Genomic DNA, 18,629 nt, shown 5'->3' on the forward strand with positions numbered 1-18,629 from the left:
GTTCCCTCTGCTTCCAATACAGCGTCTGCATTAATTCGAGCTCAGCCACTGATGGGAGACACATGCCACAGCCGGGGCTGGGGCCCCAACCTGAACAGGGAAGCACCTTGGGTTCCATAAAGCCAGGGGAAGGAAGGAGGAGAGGTTAGGACATGATCATAGGGAGACAGCTAGGAGGAAGTCGCTCTAGTAAGCAAGTAATAGAGAGGGATCAGTAGATAGGAGCAGAAATACTCATAAAGCAAGAGGGATACACTGATAGATGCCGAAAGAAACAGAGGGATTGTTAGATTGGATTAAAGCAAAACCTACCGTGCAATCTCAAAAGGCATTACCCCTCTCTGTTTGCTGCAAGAATGTAGGAGAGGTGAATCAATCAGCTAGCAATTGTTATGTATTCTTGCGAGAGCTAACCTGAGCTGTCCTGCCATGAAACAAGGCTCATTGCTAATTCTGAAGCAGGTATTTAAATTGCAAGGGTTAAAGGGGGAGGAAAGGCTTGGAGTTTGAGCATTGGAAGCATTTCTGAGTGTGATCTGAAGCGGGAAGAGGCAGGAGGGATTTCTGAAGGGTTTACTTGGGCTGGGAATTGAGTTAGGTGTATGTTGCATCATGGCCAAGTCGTCATGTGATGCAGGTTTTTCTGAACTACAGGTCATAGCTGCCCAGTGGATATAAATGTAGTTACAGTGAACAGCAGTTTTCAAGTTGATCTGTGAGGGAGAGGTGTGTATTTGAACTGAATTAGTTCATTCTGCCTCTCTTTTTAAAGTTGTTCCTCCCAAAGCCAAGACAAGTTACTTTTCTTGGAGAGTACACAATGCAATAATTGAAAAAAATGTTGGAAAAAGCTCCTGTTGCTGTGTATAACACAACCTTTTTGTGATTTTCTAACCTTGGAGTGTCAGATTGGAGCAGATACTATTGAAAGCCTCTGAACTACAAGTTTGTCGTTTTTGGACGGGGCAAAGAAAGGTTTGATTCATTTTTAAAATTAGCACCAGGCTACAGTTGCTCTGGTCCTCTTCCATGTCTGAAACGAACAATTTGCAAATACAAATTTGCCCAAAGTAAGTTGCTAAAGTATCAAACCTCCCATTAATTAATCGTTGCTTATAAATAATCCAGACCATCCTTTGATGCTTTTTCTGTTTCTCCATGGTAGCATGCTCATGACCTCCACTGGGGGCATGAGCAAACCTTTTGTTGTTTGTGGTTTTTGTCTGTAGTGTTTCTATACAATCAAGGTCCTGTGAAAAGGAGGAAGAGGCAGCAGGAGGTAGGAACAAGCTGGGCTATTTTGGACCAATGTCCTATTAAAATGTTCTCTCTCCCCTTAACTCACTCCAAACTCCTATTCAAGCCTACACTTTGTATCAGTCTTTAACCTGCACTAAAACCTGTAGGACACTGATACTTTGACATTGTTGGGAAAGAATTAAAGAATCAACCAGGGATGGCTAATATTTCTTGCCTTATTTTATTGCAGAACAGCAGGAATTCAAAGTCTTTACAGCTCTGGTACTTTGACTCTTTTATGCAGCTGAGATGATGAAATAAAAATGTGTTTGGTAAAGGAATTCAAATTAGCACTGGGTCACATAATTCCCCTGTTCTGAATATGGCCAATCAATGGCATCTCTAAGGCATCTACAGGCAAGAGCTATGCAATTTCTGCTCATGCAGAATAATATTCCTAGCGTGGAAATTTCTGCTAATTAAAGCCTTTGCCAAGTAAAGAGCCTTTTTTTAAATAGCTCAAGTCACAGCTTTGTGAGCAAGGACTTGGGGAAATCTCACTATAGTTAGAACACACATTCAAGCTTTTAAATTGCAGATCGCTTCCTGCGACAACCAACATTCTGTAAATAATGTTGCACACCATTTAATAACATTCATATATGAAACAGCAAACAATGTTTCTTATGGAGCCAGAGACACCTGTACAAAGGAACTGTTTTGACCTGGACATGTGCTTTGTCACAGTAATAAATGCAGGAAATATAGGGTGAATCTCCTTTTTTTGGTTCTGAAATAAAGCAGCATATTAAAGTCTTTTTTGTTTTTAAGAGTCTAAAATCTTTTTGAAATGTTCTTTCTTTCTTTCTTTCTTTCTTTCTTTCTTTCTTTCTTTCTTTCTTTCTTTCTTTCTATAATAATGCCAGTAGCCAGGATAATGAAGGTTAAAACTCCAGGGAAGCTGTTAAAACATGAATTATTACCAAGTTTGGACTTTGGCCCAAATTTCTGGTTATGACTTAGCATAGGTCATTCATTTCTCACATGCAAAAATATCATGCTCTGTGTAATGCTGCATTATTATCCAGGATTACCCAAGACCATTCCTTACATCCATAATCATTCAGCACAATCAATGCATGTGTCCTCTCTTAGAGCACTCCCAGGAAACCAGCCATCCTAAAATAATAACCAGATCCCCCTCTGCTAGACAGAATCAATGGGCCTTGTAGCATTCACCCGGCACCTGACTGAGTGAGGTGCCGAGCACCTTCAACTCCCATCAGTTTCAATGGAGAGGAGGGCACTTGGCACCATTCATCTCAGTGTCTTGTAGGACTGGGCTCCAAATATGGCCTCCATCAGCTCAATGTAATGTCAAAAGTATAGCCCAGATCATGGGAGGGGAGGGGGTTCCTCTGAAGGAAATGTCCACCAAGATCTCATTGTAGAGCTTTTCCACATTGTCTCACTGGGGGGCCAGAGTTTGCTCCTCCTCACAAGAAAGGCCAAAGGGTCTGCCTCAAACGTGGATGGCCTGGATCTGTGTGTCTTCACTGTGGTGCTCTCTTTATGCACAGAATTGGTACAGCATAGGCAGTGACTCCCTCATGCCGCCACCACCCACAAGCCTCCATCTTCTTCTGGTGGAACTTATCCATGGGTTTGGTCACCGGCTTCTCAGCTATGCTCTCTAGCAGGGATCCCAATCAGTGCCAGCTGTAGTGGTTATGTGATTGGACAACTCTTTGCTGGGAGCTGGACTGAGATGCAAACTCAGTTCACTTAGGACAACAAATAGCCATAAGATTGCAACAGTCATGTCACCACCAGCTAGAGCCCGTTGAAAACTATTATTGTGCTCTGTGGAAAATTTTGACTTTTTTTTCCCCAGTGGAAATTCAAATACTGAAAAATGTTGGCCAAACGCCAAAATATTGTGCTATGGAAATGCTGCCATAGTCCTCTTGGTGGGAACTGTAGTTTGGGTGCCACCTGGTTCCATTCTCTGCAGGCCATTTCCCTACTGGGAGACAGGAGGTGGTGCATCATAGAAGTCCCTGGCCATGGTGCATGATGGGGGATGTAGTCCAGCTCAGGAGCTCAGTCCATAGAGGAGAATGGGGACATGAGGCAACTGAACTATTGTATTTTTGGCTGAAATATTTTGGTTTTCAGACATTTGGGTATTTTGGTGAAAAATCAACCTGGAAAACACGCATTTTTTTAAAAAAACATTGTTTAGCTGAAGACCCAGTTTTCTGTTGAAAAACAGCTTTGATGAAAAGATTGCAACAAGTCCTACCACCCAATCTGGCTAGATACCAGCCAGCAATTTGTAGGAGAAAGGCCCTACATCCCATTGCCAGTCCCTTGAGTCAGCTAGTTCTCTAGTCAGCAAAGACTTTATTGAGGTCAGTGTTCAGTGTAAGTTCAGAGCACAGCCTGATGCAGTTAACAGGCAAGATCAATACCTGCTGAGCAACAGTCGCCAATATAAACACTGGTGCTTTTCATGAGAGCAAGCAGGGTTGGGGGGTGAATGCTTTGGGCTGGTCTGAGGCATTATGTACTTAATAGCCAGCTGCAATATGCATCTTTTGACTCCTGCTCTGAAGTGGAATTTCAAGGGGGGGAAATTACAAAGCAGCAGCTGGGAACCACAGTCCCATTGCAGACAGGCCTGGGGTCTCTGCAGCAGTTTGCTGCTTTCTGGTCTGTACCAAAGATGAAAGGGACAAGTTCCACTTGTATAGGCAGGGTGCACTCACTGGTGACTGGAATAGAAAAAGCATATGGGAGCATCTAGAGACATGGTGAGTGCTAAGGCCATTGGTTTCAATGGGAGCTAGGTGCTTAAATACCTTTGAGGATGTGCATGACACTCTTGTCCCTGAGTTAATACTGACCCAATGCTCCATCAGCATGTTTCAGGGCCCCATGCTATGGTTAAGGATGAGGGTTGTGATTCAAATAGATTCCATAGTACCTCCCCCCACCCCCACCCCGAAAGAGCAGCTCTAATATGGAAGCCTGACCAGCCTCCATTCGGGGCTATTCATAGATTTTTAAGGCCAGAAGGAACTATTATGATCATCTATTTGACTTCTTGCCAGAGAACCTCCCCCACTAAATTCTGAATAAAGGCTATAACTTCTGTCTGATCTCTAGCAGATTTCTTAGAAAGCACATCCAGTCTTGGCTCAAAGACTGCAGGGGATGGAGAACCCACCCCATCTCTTTGTAAGTTGTTCCGGGGGGTTAATTATTCTCACTGTTCAGCATTTGCACCTTAATTCTGGTCTGAATTCATCTATTTTCAGTCCAGTTCCATTACTGTCTACATCCCTAAATTCCCCCTGCAGTTTCAGTTCTAGTGTTTTACTTCCTGCCCTACACTGCTGCACAAGATTTCCCTGCAGTATTAAGCTGCTGTTTGTGTTCTATCCAGAGGTGACCGCATCATAGCAGGGACTGAAGGGAATGTATATATAAAGGGCCTGATTAAAGTCCCTATTGAAGTCAATGGCAATCTTTCCATTGACTTCAGTGAGTCTGGGATCAAATTAAAAATGTGTAAACTATTATGGGATGAAAGGTGCTATAGTAATGGAAGGGATTACAATCTATTCTTACAAAAAAACAATTTTTACCTTAGGCGGCTTGGATCCATATGGGTATTTTGCTTGTTGCCAAACATTTCTATGGGGACTTGTGAGTTTTCTTTTTTACCATGACTTTTGTGGGCTAAACTAATTCCCCGTCTTACACCACTGATTTTGGTGGAATTACATGTGGGAAAAATCTGGCCCTGTGACTTTACACATTTTTGCTAGATTGATCACAGCCTTTCCCGAAAATAGATCACGCCAGAATGACAACCACAGAAATCATCATTTGAAACTCCGCAATAGTCCTCATTCCCTGCAAATTGAAAAATGAGGCTTTGAACTAGAATGTTTTGTTCTCCAACCTCACACTAACACTTCATTAACATTATATAACTCTCAGGCTATTAAGAAGGGCCTATTACAAGACAGAGTGGGCAGAATTATTTGACTAGAGAAAACCAGAGCATCACACTAAATGAAGGACCAAATTGATAGCTGTCGTCTTCTCCTGGTACCCATTGTCTGCCACTGAAGCCTTGGTTAATAAATTTCAGCAATCACTTATTTTAAACTCAGCTTCACCTTTAGCCCTACACAAACCTGCTGTTTATCACACGCCTGTTGAAGATTGGGAAAGGCAGTTCCTCCATAAGAATGACACTCAAACATTGACACACACAAAAAACATTGGTACCCCAATCCCCTACCCCCAACCAACTCTGGAACCAATCAACCTTAAAAAACAAAACCAAACAACCCCCAACACAATACAATAAAATTTAGAAATAAACAAAAATCCCCTATCCTATGCAGAATGTTTAGCCCCAAAAGGGAGATTCCCTGAAGCTCACTAGAGCTTTCACAATTACTATTGATTTTTATGTGGAAGGCAGTCCGATATGCTGATGAGTGATAGTATAACCCTAAGAGTATAGGGGGCAGAAATGCAGAATCATGAAACTGAGGTTATAGGTGCTAAAGAATTGAATCCCATGTGATTTAAAATGAGCATCTACTCTGAAAAATCCCTTTACTACGGCTCCTCTTAGACCATAGAAACAAAACAATGGATAAAAGGGAACCGGTATTATTGGAACCATCTGAACTGGCCGCTGTTAGAGACAGGATACTGGATTAAATGTGCCACTTGTGTGGCAATTACTCTGTTCTCTCAAAATGGCATTGTGTGGTGCAACGTTTATTGTGGGACAAAGATTTCCAGATCAAACGTTTTCTCTTTGTGATGGTTTTATTTAGCTCCCGACTCTGAAAACTCACCCTGGGATCTGAGAATCAAGCTGGGCTGTTTCCTCCTTGTGCATCAGCACCAGTAATAGAAGTTCTGCAGGCTGCTCTGGGCCCTTGGGGAAAACCTGTGCCACCCCATTGCCATCTGTGGGTTTCACAGGCGTCTCTGATTGCTCTTACAATTGGAACCTGGTAAACAATTGTATTGACTCCTTAGCAGGGACAGAGTCCAACTTGCTCTCTTGGCTCTTCGGGACGAACAGGAGACAAAGCGGGACATGCTTATTTTTGTTACTAAAGTCAGAAGATAGTAAAGGCAGGGAACAAGGGCCTGATCCAAAATTCCCTGCTTTCAATGGAAAGACCCCTGTTGACTTCAGTGAGCATTGGACCAGGTCAGAAGAAAACACCATTTTAAAATAGCCACTTATCAAACTAGAGGTCCACTCTGAAGCCTTTTTTCCTGCATTAATAATTTTCTCTTTCCTTCATTTTGATTTTGTTTTGAGGCTGAGCCTGGGACTAGGATTAGCTGCAGCACTGGGGAAGAGCATCTCAAACTGGCCATGTGATAAATACTTAGAAATGAACCCCATCTGCACTTGTAGGCAAAGTGAAATTCAGTGATAAGAATCAACTTGGGCAGTGTGTCCTTTGGTTCTTATTAAAATGATCCCACCATCCTGTTTTACTCAATAAAATGGGCATTCGTCAACATATGCCAGCAGACTCTTTTCAAGGTTGTACTTTATTCAATAATTGTTCATGTGAGTTAAAAGCAGTGTCACAAAGATGGTGGGAATTCACCCTTTTTTTGCTTCATGTTATTCCAGTTCCATGCTGTATTAGCATGTGAAGACTGTGTTGAGTGTGAGGACTAAGTGTGATATGATACAATATGGCCCAGCAGGCTTCCCCTGAGCTGTAGGTAAGCAAGGCTTCTGCTACTGTAAACTCTGATCACCCATTTCTTTTGCAAAACTGTTGCTTTTCTGGGTCAACAGTGGCCTGGAAAGTCGCATAGAACAAGTGGAATGCTGGGCATCCAGCATCATGGTGCCAATTCCCATCTGGCTCCTTCCCCTCCCTCTTCTGTCTGTGATCTGAGCTCTCGCTGGGCAGCCGGCAACTTGGGATGATTTATTTGCTGCTTTGGGGGTAAACTGAGGGATTCTGAAGATCTGAGCCAGATTCTGGCTTGTATTGGGTGAGGGGTTCTCAAAACTACTAACATTGTGGACACTTCTTTTCCCTTGTGATGTTTTCAAGGACACCTACCTCCCACCTTCCCATCACCAACCAGCCCATGATTACATGGAACAGTATAGAGCAGAGAAGGTAAAAATAAATTCTTTAATTAATAGAATGCAGTCCTTTGCTCCCTCCCCCTTCAGTATTTGTGCTCTTTATTTCTCCTCCCTGACTGCAGGACTCAACACTTGGTAAGACCAAACTTCCCCTGGTTGCCTGTAGCCCATGCTGCTGTTGTCCTTTGGGATCACTTTGCATTTTGGTTTGGGTGGTCTTTGCATTTGCTGCCCCTTCCATTTTGGTGGCATCTGCAAATCTGATTATGGTTCTGTTCATACCCCAGGAAGGCCTGAAGCAGCCACTAAGTGTATGCCAGAGAGTTGCTTGTTTATTTGAGTTTAGTTAGCCCTGAGCACACAGAAGTGGCCATTGTTCTGAATGAGATGCACAGCCACAGTGCTGCTTGATCCTTCTAAACCAGCAGCCAGTGATTCTTAAAAGAAAAGCCATGTGGGCACAGACAATTGAGCAGCCAGTTTGGGTTTGCTAAAATCGATCATGGTGACTGACTGGTCCTCATAAGAAGCTGTTTGCTAGAACCACCCCTAGACTCTTCTAGTTTGGCAGAAATAAGACAAAGCTCTCAGTGAGAGAAGTGTAACAGGCAACTTTCTGAGGATGCCCTGAGTAGCGCTGGCTGGAAATTTTCCATTGGAATGACTTTCTAACAGAAAATGCTGTTTCTCCAAAATCAACATTTTCTGTGAGGAAAATTTAAACTATGCCAAAAAAATTATTTTTTCCATTGGGAAAAATCAGAATAAAATATTTCATTTTAAGGCAATTTGACCAGAATAAAATATTTCACTTTTTTAAGAGACCCAGAATGTTGTTTTGAATCAATTTAACAAAACATCAAACTGCATTTCTCTCAGTGCATTGCCTTATGGGTATTCAGGCCCCCTTCTCTTCTATGGGTCAGGCTCCCTGGCCGATTACCTCTCCTTTAATGCAATGCGTATAGCTCTCTGACTGAGCTGTGTGGTGCATCGTGGAAGTCATACAATCATAGAAATGTAGGTCTAAAAGGGCCCTCGAGAGATCATCAAGTCCAGCCCCCTGTGCTGAGGCAGGACCAAGTAAACCCAGACTATCCCTGGCACGTGGTTGTCTAATGTGTTCTTAAAACTCTCCAGTGACGGGGATTCTACAACGTCGCTTGGAAGCCTGTTCCAGAGCTTAACTACCCTTAGAGTTAGAAAGTTTTTTCTAATAACTAACCTAAATCTCCCTTGCTGCAGATTAAGCCCATTACATGTCCTACCTCCAGTGGACATGGAGAACAATTGATCACCGTCCCCTTTATAAATAACCTTTAACATATTTGAAGATTATCATCAAGTCTCCCCTCAGTCATCTTTTCTCAAGACTAAATATGCCCAGGTTTTTTTAACCTTTCCTCATAGGTCAGGTTTTCTAAACCCTTTATCAGTTTAGTTGCTCTCCTCTGAGCTCTCTCCTATTTGTCCACATCTTTCCTAAAGCGTGGTGCCCAGAAGTGAACACAATATTCCAGCTAAGGCCACACCAGTGCCAAGTCAAGTAGGACTGTTACCTCCCTTGTCTTACATAAAACACTCCTGTTAATACACCCCTTTGCAACTGCATCACATCGTTGACTCATATTTAATTTATGAGCCAATGTGAGTCAACAAATGTGATTCAGTCACATGACTTTGGGTGCATTATGGGAAATGAAATCTAGTCAGGGAGCATGGCCCATATACCATGGAGGCTTGAACTATAACTCCCATAAGACAGGGCCCCACTATAGCAAAATGCAGTTTCATATTGAACTGGCTCAAAATGAAGTGTTTAGAGAAAATCCAATAAACCGAAACAAAATATTTTTATTTTGGGCATGTAGAAATGGTTTGTTTCCATTAAATATATCAAAATGTTTAGGTATTTCATAATAAAGCATTTTCAGAATTTTTGGTCTCCACAAATACTTGTAATATAAACTTATGTCCCAATTTGGGACAAATTTGAAATGATGGTAATTCTTAATTTCACTCGGCTATAGCCATGAGATGAATATTCTCTCGAGTGCTGGCTCTGAGATTTTCGAGACCTGGAGGGAGAAATCCCCTTACAGTTGGAATGTGCTCCTGATTCCTTATCTCTGGAGTCGTCTGTTCAGAACTCTAAACTACTGTTTCTAAAAGGTGCCTTTACATACACAATGCAACAGAGATTACATGTCTATAGCTTCCTTCACACAAGTTCTGCCCCTCTTAGAAGAGCAGTAGTTCCTAAAAGTGAGCCTTACCCCCTCCTACAATACCAGCAGCTCTTTGGGCTATAGGTGGATCTAAGGACAGTAATAATTCCATAGGGGACACCTTGCCCCTTATAGGATAGCAACAGCTTGTTGGCCTTTGTGGACACCACCATGCATTGTAGAAACCTGGGTTACAAAGCCTAGCTAAGGTATTTACATAACGCCAATACCAGACTATCTTTTATTGTATTTATCCTCACACCATCCTGTAAGGTAGGGCAGTGCTATTATCTTCATTTTAGAGTGGGAACTAAGATACAGAGAAGCTAAGTGATTTTCCCAAGGTAAGCAGGAAAAATATGGCAGAGCAGAGAACTGAACCCTGTTCCAAGTTAGTGTCCTCACCAATGGGCCCTTCAGCTTCTCCTCCAGGGCCTGTTTGCAATGGTTCTTTGGTGGAAGGATAGGAGATATTGATGTGAATCCAATAAAAAAATGATAGAGAGAGCCATGCGTAACAAGCGCGGCTCTAAGACCTTGCCATTATATCCTACCTTTCATGCTGAAGCTCTTTGCAAACTATGCAGAGGGATCGCTTCACCCAGCTGTTTAGCAACACACAGCAACTCTGCCCGTCGGGTAAGAACAGGAAGTGAAGAGGAACACTCCATCCAAATAAAACCGCAGAGGGCTTAAGAAGGCAGAATATAAATTAGCTGAGTTGGAATTTGTGTAGCACACTAACGCTAATACCCCTAGTATGCAAAGTCACCTGGGAAACTTACTGACCACAAGTGAGTAGGACTAGAGCAGATGGGAGAAACCATTTCTATTGGAACACATGGTCCAGTTAAAACTGAAATGCTTCACAGATCAATTTTGCTTGGGAAGAAAACTAAGGAAAAATGTTCCAATCAGGCTGAAACATCTTGGTTTGACATTTTTACAATGAAATGTTTTTATTTTATTTTTTTGTTTTGACTTTTTAAAAACTGTGTCTTTTACTTTATCATACAAAATAAGAATGGTTTTGACCGGCCTGAACAGACATTTTTGTTCAGAATTTTCTTTTGCCGAGATCTTTGAAGTTTTCGTTCTGATACAGCTCTAGTGATGACTGTAATTTTACATCATATTCAGCACATGGCTTCTCCAGCCGCTCAGTTCTGTACACACCATGCTGGGAGCAGTCTCAGAGGGAAGAGTGCCAACTCCTCCATTACCAATCTTGCCAGATGTAGGTGTCCTTCAGAGGCCTCTCAGCCAACTTGCGTCCAGCCCATCTTGACGTGACTAGTTAGATCTGAGAAGTCTGTGGCCAATGGCCACAGGGCCATCTGCAGAGGTTCTCCACACACACCAGGTTTTTGTAGCCTGCACCTCAATAACCCCCAGTATCCTGCTAGAGAAGCAAGCCTGTCCTAGTAAAATGGTCCAAGTGAGCTGGACAAAGGCCATCTACCTTCTAGTGCTCCGGCTCCTGTGAAGCCTGTATCCCCGGCGGTTCTGCTGAGGGAGGTGGCAGCAGGGGGCGTGAAACAACATGTTCTGCAATTGGGAAGGGCTGCAGAGCTCTGCAGCAAACAGTAAAACATTCAATCAAACAAAGCTCCAAAGCTTTTCCTCTTTGTGTCCTTCAGCGGGCAGGCTCCTTCTCCGGGAGCCGAAAGCAGTCGTGGTGCCACCGTGTCCTGGAGTCAACGAGCTAGTAAAGCGGCCCGGAGAGGCCGTGTGAGCGCAAAAGCAACTTCCAGCCGCCCTGTCGTTAGCGAGCAGTGTTGGGTTTTTATGGGCATCGTTATGTTTTTATGGTTTAATGGGTTTGACTATTAAAGCAGAACAAAGCACGTTAAAATCTTGCCATGGCTCATTTCCGCACTCGGTAGCAGCGCTTTGCTATGTGCAGTGTGAGTCCCTAGAAAATACTAAAGAACAAAGGCCAGCTCCGTACGGTGCTTCTCATATTTTCCCTGTCAACTTTTCTCCTTTTGGGCTCTTTGTTTTAAAAATAATCTCAGGCTGAGTTACTTGGCTTCAAAGCTCTTGGAACAAGCTGGTTTGGAATTCACACCCCCTCGTTAACTCCTTCAGGGAGTGAGATGGTCCCTCTGGATAAATGCTGCAGAAAAGGAGGGAGATCAGTGGGACATGTTTGAAAGACATGGTATATAATAGACCAAGTGGCACTGGTTCTGGGCCGTAGGATTGAGAGCCTCAGGCCAGGGAGTCAAGCGAGGAGCAGTGGTTCTGATCAGCAGCACCAGGAAGGTCAGGGAGACAGGGAATAAAGGGTTGGGTCTAGAGAGCTGCCCTGGGATCTTCAGTCATAAGTACATGCTGCTGGATCCAGGCAGCAGCCCAAGGGAACTTGAGAGTGATAGGAATTCAGAATTCATTCTGGCTCAGGGCCTTGAGGTCCTCAGGTCACTAGGGAAGTGGGGTTGGACAGCAGCCCCAAGGCAACGGAAGAGTGGATGTGGGTCTGATCATTGTCACTGGGTGATAGAGTTGTGGCACTGGGGCTCTGAGGGAATGGATAATGTGGTGTTGGGCCTGGATAGTGGTAGGTCTAAGACAGCACTCGCTCCTGGACTCCAGCGTGCCTGGGAGAGTGCCCTGAAGGCCTGTTTACAATGGCTTTTTGGTGGGAGGATATAAGCTATTGAAGTTATCATAAGTTGGTCCAATAAAAGATATTTCCTCATGCACCTTGTCTCTCTAATATCCTGGGACCAACACGGCTAAAACAACACTGCATACTATTCGGGCATGGTCATCTTACACATCCTCCTTGTCCTAGGCCTGATCTGCACTCGGAAATTAGGATGATGTAACTGCATTTCTAGTCAACTCGACAGCACTAGGTCAATGAGTGAATTCTCCTGTCGATGCAGCTACCACCCCATGGGGAAGTGGAGAATCTACGCTAACGGGAGAACCCCGTCCTGTTGGTGTAGGTAGCATCTTCATGGAAGCACTACAGTGGTGCCACTGTAACAGTTTATGTGTAGACAAGCCCTCAGTCTTCTCATCTAATCCATCTGTCTAGCTAGCTATTCTCTGGGGCACAGATCCCCAAAGGTAGTTAAGCTTCCATTGTGGAAATTAGGAGCCTAAATGCTTTTGAGGATCTGGCCCTAGATACTAAATACAGATATGGGCTCTCAACCTGAGCTGCAACTTTGCCAAGATGTTTTAGGGGATGAACCATGTTGCCTGGGACTGAGTCTCTTTACTAACTGTGATTTTATTAGATAGTGTGGGAAGAGCATAAGGTTAGCCCTACAACTCCCACCACCAGAGCATGGGGACTGAGTGAGGGGAGGGTAGACGATGAGGAGAGACTTGATCTGTCAGTGAAAGCAGGCTAAAGAAGTGGGGAAGGAGGGGAAGGCATAGAAAAGCGTGGAAGAAGGATGGGGATGGCATGGGGGTGGAGGGCTGAAGGATCTTTAAGGGGATGGTGATTTAGTGAAAGGCAGTGCAGCAGTCATGTGATGGGAGTTCGTTGGAAGTCCATGTGGTAATTCAGTGAGGTAAGTAAGTCAAATGACCAGTCAGGGGATGGGAGTGGGAGCCTGTTGTGATGTCCCAAATAAGCAAGAGGGGAGAAATGGGGATGATTTCCCAGTAGTATGAAGCTGTGGCAGTCCTGGGTGTGGCCACTGGCAGCTGCATTTCTAGTCGGCGCTCAGCAGCATGCTCTTCTCCAGAAGCTTCTCATCTTCTCTTCCAGGGAAAAGGCCTGGGTTGTCCTAGAGGAATCAGTCTGCTCTTAGTTCGATGCAGCCCCCTGAAGAGTCCATTCCAGATTTTTCACAAACTGTGGTGCCTTCTGGGGGCCTTGCAGAGGAGATGTTGGGACTTCCATTAGTGTCAGGTACGGGACTGGTCTGCCAGAGAGATCTAATGCTCCTGCTTATATCTAAAACAGACTCTTTGCATCTTTCCCCTTGGCTCCCCCAGCCCATGCAGAGTTCTCCAGGGGCTTTTCAGTTCAGCTTTCAATGACTCATGCCATGGGACTTGGGTAACTTTCTTTAGGAGGCTGTTTTATCCTGTCTCATCCTGCTTCCTCCCAGGCTGATCTTGTCTGATCACTCTAGCAGTGCTTGGCTGGCTCCAGACTTGGACGGGAGGTTTCTCATGTGCTGCAGGAACGGATGCTACCGATTTGGAAAGAGTTGCTCTTCTCTGGAGGCTGTATTGTGAAATTGTGGCCCAGGCAAGATGTTGCCTTTAAAGGGGTACTTTATTACACTTTCTATAAGACCTAGTGGTCCTGGCTAGATTCCAATATGGGTTATTTTATTCTGCTTATCTAAATTCCCTCTATCCTTAGAACTGAATGAGAGAGTCTTCACTTCCTGTCCTAAATTGTTGTTTAGTGGTGTTACATTTCACTGTAGAGGCGGCACCTCTGCAGCAGTTGGTCAAGTGATTCTTATGTATGATCGATTAGTAAAGTAATTAGAGAACCATGTGACTGCAAGGTGCTTTATAAATGCAAGAACGTTCTCATCAGTAGACCTCACTAGTAGGAATATTGTCCTGATCCCCAGCCTAAATTCTCCTTTGCTCAGTTTTATCACATTATAACTAGGTTCACTCCAGAAAGTTCTTCTTTCTCTCTCTCTCTCTCTCTCTGTCTTGAGTGTTTACAGCCTTGAAATACCTGGACATTGTTAGCCTAGTTCAGGGGAGATGATAACTTAAGTTGCACAGGTGCACACTGATCTGATCAGCATGGTGACTGGAGAATGTAGGCAGCCACAGGGACTGGCTGAGTTCATTTTGGCTATACTGATTGAGGAACTGTTATGCTCATTTGATCATCACAATTTTTCTTATCTGAGAAATCCGCTGAAATGTGCCTGCAGTGTGGAAACATATGGCTCTGCAAGCTTTGCGTGCTACTCATGTATACCCAGCCAGGGGTGGGTACAGTCTGTCTTAGACTGAATTACAGAGATTCCTTGATGCGCTGTTCCTTTTAAAATCATACCCATAATACTCTCTCTCCTCCTAGAGTTCTCTTCCTGCTGTTTAATCATCAGCAGGGTCTTCCTTTTGTCTTTCTGCGTCTTAGTTTATCTCCTTAATCAAATGCAAAAGAGGTTGAAGTCCTAAAAATGTTAGAACCCTCACGTTTAAAATAAAGTGAAAGAAAAAGCATGATGGGTAAAACTTTCAAAGGCTCCTAAGACCCATTTTCAAAAGTGACTTGGACACTTAAAGGGCTCATTGAAAGCCAAGGGACATAGACTCCCAAGGGCCAGATTTGTAAAGGTTTTGAAATGAATGGGAGTTAGGCACTTTTAAAAATTCCACTAGGCACCAATCTGCATCTTTATGAGCCTAAAGACCTCTACAAACCTGGGCCTTAGTGCTTAAGTCACTTTTGAAAATAGGGCATAGGCTCCCAAGTCACTTAGGGTAACATTTCAGAAGTGCCTAAGTGCTGAGAGCTCTGCCCAGTAAAGGTCTCTGCTTTCTCCGCAGGACATGAGTAGCACGGGCAGCATAGACCTGATGACCAGAGTTTTGTGTCAGTTCTAGGCTTGGGCCAGGACTTTGAAATTCACAGAGGATTCTGTATCTCAACTCCTGATAGGAGAGAAATATTTGCCCTTTGTACACACTAGCTCCAGATGGATTGCAATCATTCTTTGGGGGAACCTATTTATTATAACCCACCCCTGCAAAGTTGTTTAGGTGTTCTGACCTGTTCTCCCCAGGAAAGATTCCCAAAGAGTAAATGGCGCTCTCCAAAGCAGAGACAATGGCTTCCCAGGGAAAAGAGATGGAGGGGGTTCAGATTTGAAGGAGTAGTCAACTTCTCGTCACAAATACAGATCAGCCTAGGCTAGTGCTACAACAATGCCAACAATCAATGGCAGCTTACAAGCAACCCCCCAGGGCTGTGACGCAGTCTGCAGGATATTTGTGGATGTCATGGTACTGAGAGATGTGATGGCTTTCACCACCTCAACAGACTGGCCAAATCAATGTGCCATTCTGTAGAGTAGTTCAGGAAGAATTCAGTCCCATTACATAAAATAAGAACATAAGAACAGCCATACTGGGTCAGACCAAAGGTCCATCTAGCCCAATTTCCTGCCTTCCGACAGTGGCCAATTTCAGGTACCTCAGAGGGAATGAACAGAACAGGTAATCATCAAGTGATCCATCCCTGTTGCCCATTCCCAGCTTCTGGCAAACAGAGGCTGAGGATACCATCCCTGCCCAAACTGGCTAATAGCCATTGATGGACCTATCCTCCATGAATTTATCTAGTTCTTTTTTGAACCCTATTATAGTCTTGGCCTTCACAACATCCTCTGGAAAAGAGTTCCACAGGCTGACTGTGTGTTGTGTGAAGAAATACTTCCTTTTGTTTATTTTAAACCTGCCGCCTATTAATTTCATTTGGTGACCTCTAGCTCTTGTGTTCTGAGAAGGAGTAAATAACACTTCCTGATTTACTTTCTCCACACGAGTCATGATTTTATAGACCTTTATCATATCCTCCCTTAGTCATCTCTTTTCCAAGCTGAAAAGTCCCTGTCTTTTTAATCTCTCCTCATAAGGAAGCTGTTCCATACTGTTCTGTACCCTTTGCCTGCTTTTTCATGATTTCTTACAAAACACATGAGGTTTGTTCTTTTAGAGTCTCTCCTGGGAATACCTGTGCATCTCCCCTTGAGGTGCATGTAATGGGGAGCTGAAGAATTATTTAAATGGGCCATGTTTCATTTTATATCAATGATAATGTATTTATTATTGGTCTGATCCAATGCCCACTGAAGACAATGAGTCTTTTGGCTGACTTCAGTGAGCATTGGATCAGGGCCAATATTTCCTTTTTATATTAATTTTAATCTGTTTATTGACCAGGAAGCCATCAGTGATATGGAGACAACTTAAATTACACTGGTCTACAATTTTTGAGAAGTCGTCTGCTTCAGAGATAAAATGTGCTATTTATTATGTATTTTGATGTGCTGAATTCAAATATGACAATTAAAACAACTGATTGGCTACTGTTTCTAAGATATTTAAGTTTTTACATTTTATTTCTATGTATATTGTGTAAATAGTAGAGTTTTAATCATAAATTGTAAACCTAGGTCTTTTCATGTGTTTATGGTTGCTTTACATGATAATATTTCACCTGTCCTGTTTATGTAACACTTTAAAAATCAACAAAAGGGTTATATAAATAAAATTTATTATGAAACAAAAGGCAAAAAACGAGTATGTACATACTTTAGTCCTATTCAGTGTCTACTCGGCGCTTCTTGGCTTGTCTCTTGTATTCATTACTTGGAGCATCTCTCGTGACTGTCCAGCAATAGTCTGCAAGCATTGATGGGCTCCATTTGCCCTGATAGCGTTTCTCCATTGTTGCAATGTCCTGGTGAAATCGCTCGCCGTGCTCGTCGCTCACTGCTCCGCAGTTCGGTGGAAAAAAATCTAGATGAGAGTGCAAAAAATGTATCTTTAGTGACATGTTGCAACCAAGGCTTTTGTATGCCTTGTGGAGGTTTTCCACCAACAACCTCTAGTAGTCTGCCTTGTTGTTTCCGAGAACATTTATTGCCACTAACTGGAAGGCTTTCCATGCCGTCTTTTCCTTGCCACTCAGGGCATGGTCAAATACATCATCTCGAAGAAGTTCACGAATCTGAGGACCAACAAAGACACCTTCCTTTATCTTAGCTTCACTTAACCTTGGAAATTTTCCATGGAGATATTTGAAAGCTGCTTGTGTTTTGTCAATGGCCTTGACAAAGTTCTTCATCAGACCCAGCTTGATGTGTAAGGGTGGTAACAAAATCTTCCTTGATTCAACAAGTGGTGGATGCTGAACACTTTTCCTCCCAGGCTCCAATGACTGTCGGAGTGGCCAATCTTTCTTGATGTAGTGGGAATCTCTTGCACGACTATCCCATTCGCAGAGAAAACAGCAGTACTTTGTGTATCCAGTCTGCAGACCAAGCAAGAGAGCAACAACCTTCAAATTGCCACAAAGCTACCACTGATGTTGGTCATAGTTTATGCACCTTAAAAGTTGTTTCATATTGTCAGAGCGTTTCCTTCATATGGACTGCATGACCAACTGGAATTGATGGCAAAACATTGCCATTATGCAGTAAAACAGCTTTAAGACTCATCTTCGATGAATCAGTGAACAGTCTCCACTCATCTGGATCATGAACAATGTTGAGGGCTGCCATCACACCATTGATGTTGTTGCAGGCTACAAGATCACCTTCCATGAAGAAGAATGGGACAAGATCCTTTTGACGGTCACAGAACATGGAAACCCTAACATCACCTGCCAGGAGATTCCACTGCTGTAGTCTGGAGCCCAACAGCTCTGCCTTACTCTTGGGTAGTTCCAAATCCCTGACAAGGTCATTCAGTTCACCTTGTGTTATGAGGTGTGGTTCAGAGGAGGAGGATGGGAGAAAATGTGGGTCCTGTGACATTGATGGTTCAGGACCAGAAGTTTCATCCTCTTCTTCTTCCTCGTCTGACTCAAGTGAGAATGATTCTGGTGCATCAGGAACCAGCAGTCCTTCTCCGTGAGGTACTGGGCATATAGCTGATGGAATGTTTGGATAATGCACAGTCCACTTTTTCTTCTTTGACACACCTTTCCCAACTGGAGGCACCATGCAGAAGTAACACTTGCTGGTATGATCTGTTGGCTCTCTCCAAATCATTGGCACTGCAAAAGGCACAGATTTCCTTTTCCTGTTCAACCACTGGCGAAGATTTGTTGCAAAAGTGTTGCAGCATATGTGTGGGGCCCATCTATTGTCCTGATCTCCAATTTTGCAGCCAAAATAAAGGTGATAGGCTTTCTTAACCATCGTGGTTATACTGCACTTTTGTGATGCAAAAGTCACTTCACCACAAACATAGCAGAAGTTATCTGCACTGTTCACATAAGTATGAGGCATCTCTGCTCACTTTGGCTAAACAGA

The sequence above is a fragment of the Trachemys scripta genome, chromosome 7 (genome assembly GCF_013100865.1).
Source record: "Trachemys scripta elegans isolate TJP31775 chromosome 7, CAS_Tse_1.0, whole genome shotgun sequence".
Taxonomy (NCBI): domain Eukaryota; kingdom Metazoa; phylum Chordata; order Testudines; family Emydidae; genus Trachemys; species Trachemys scripta.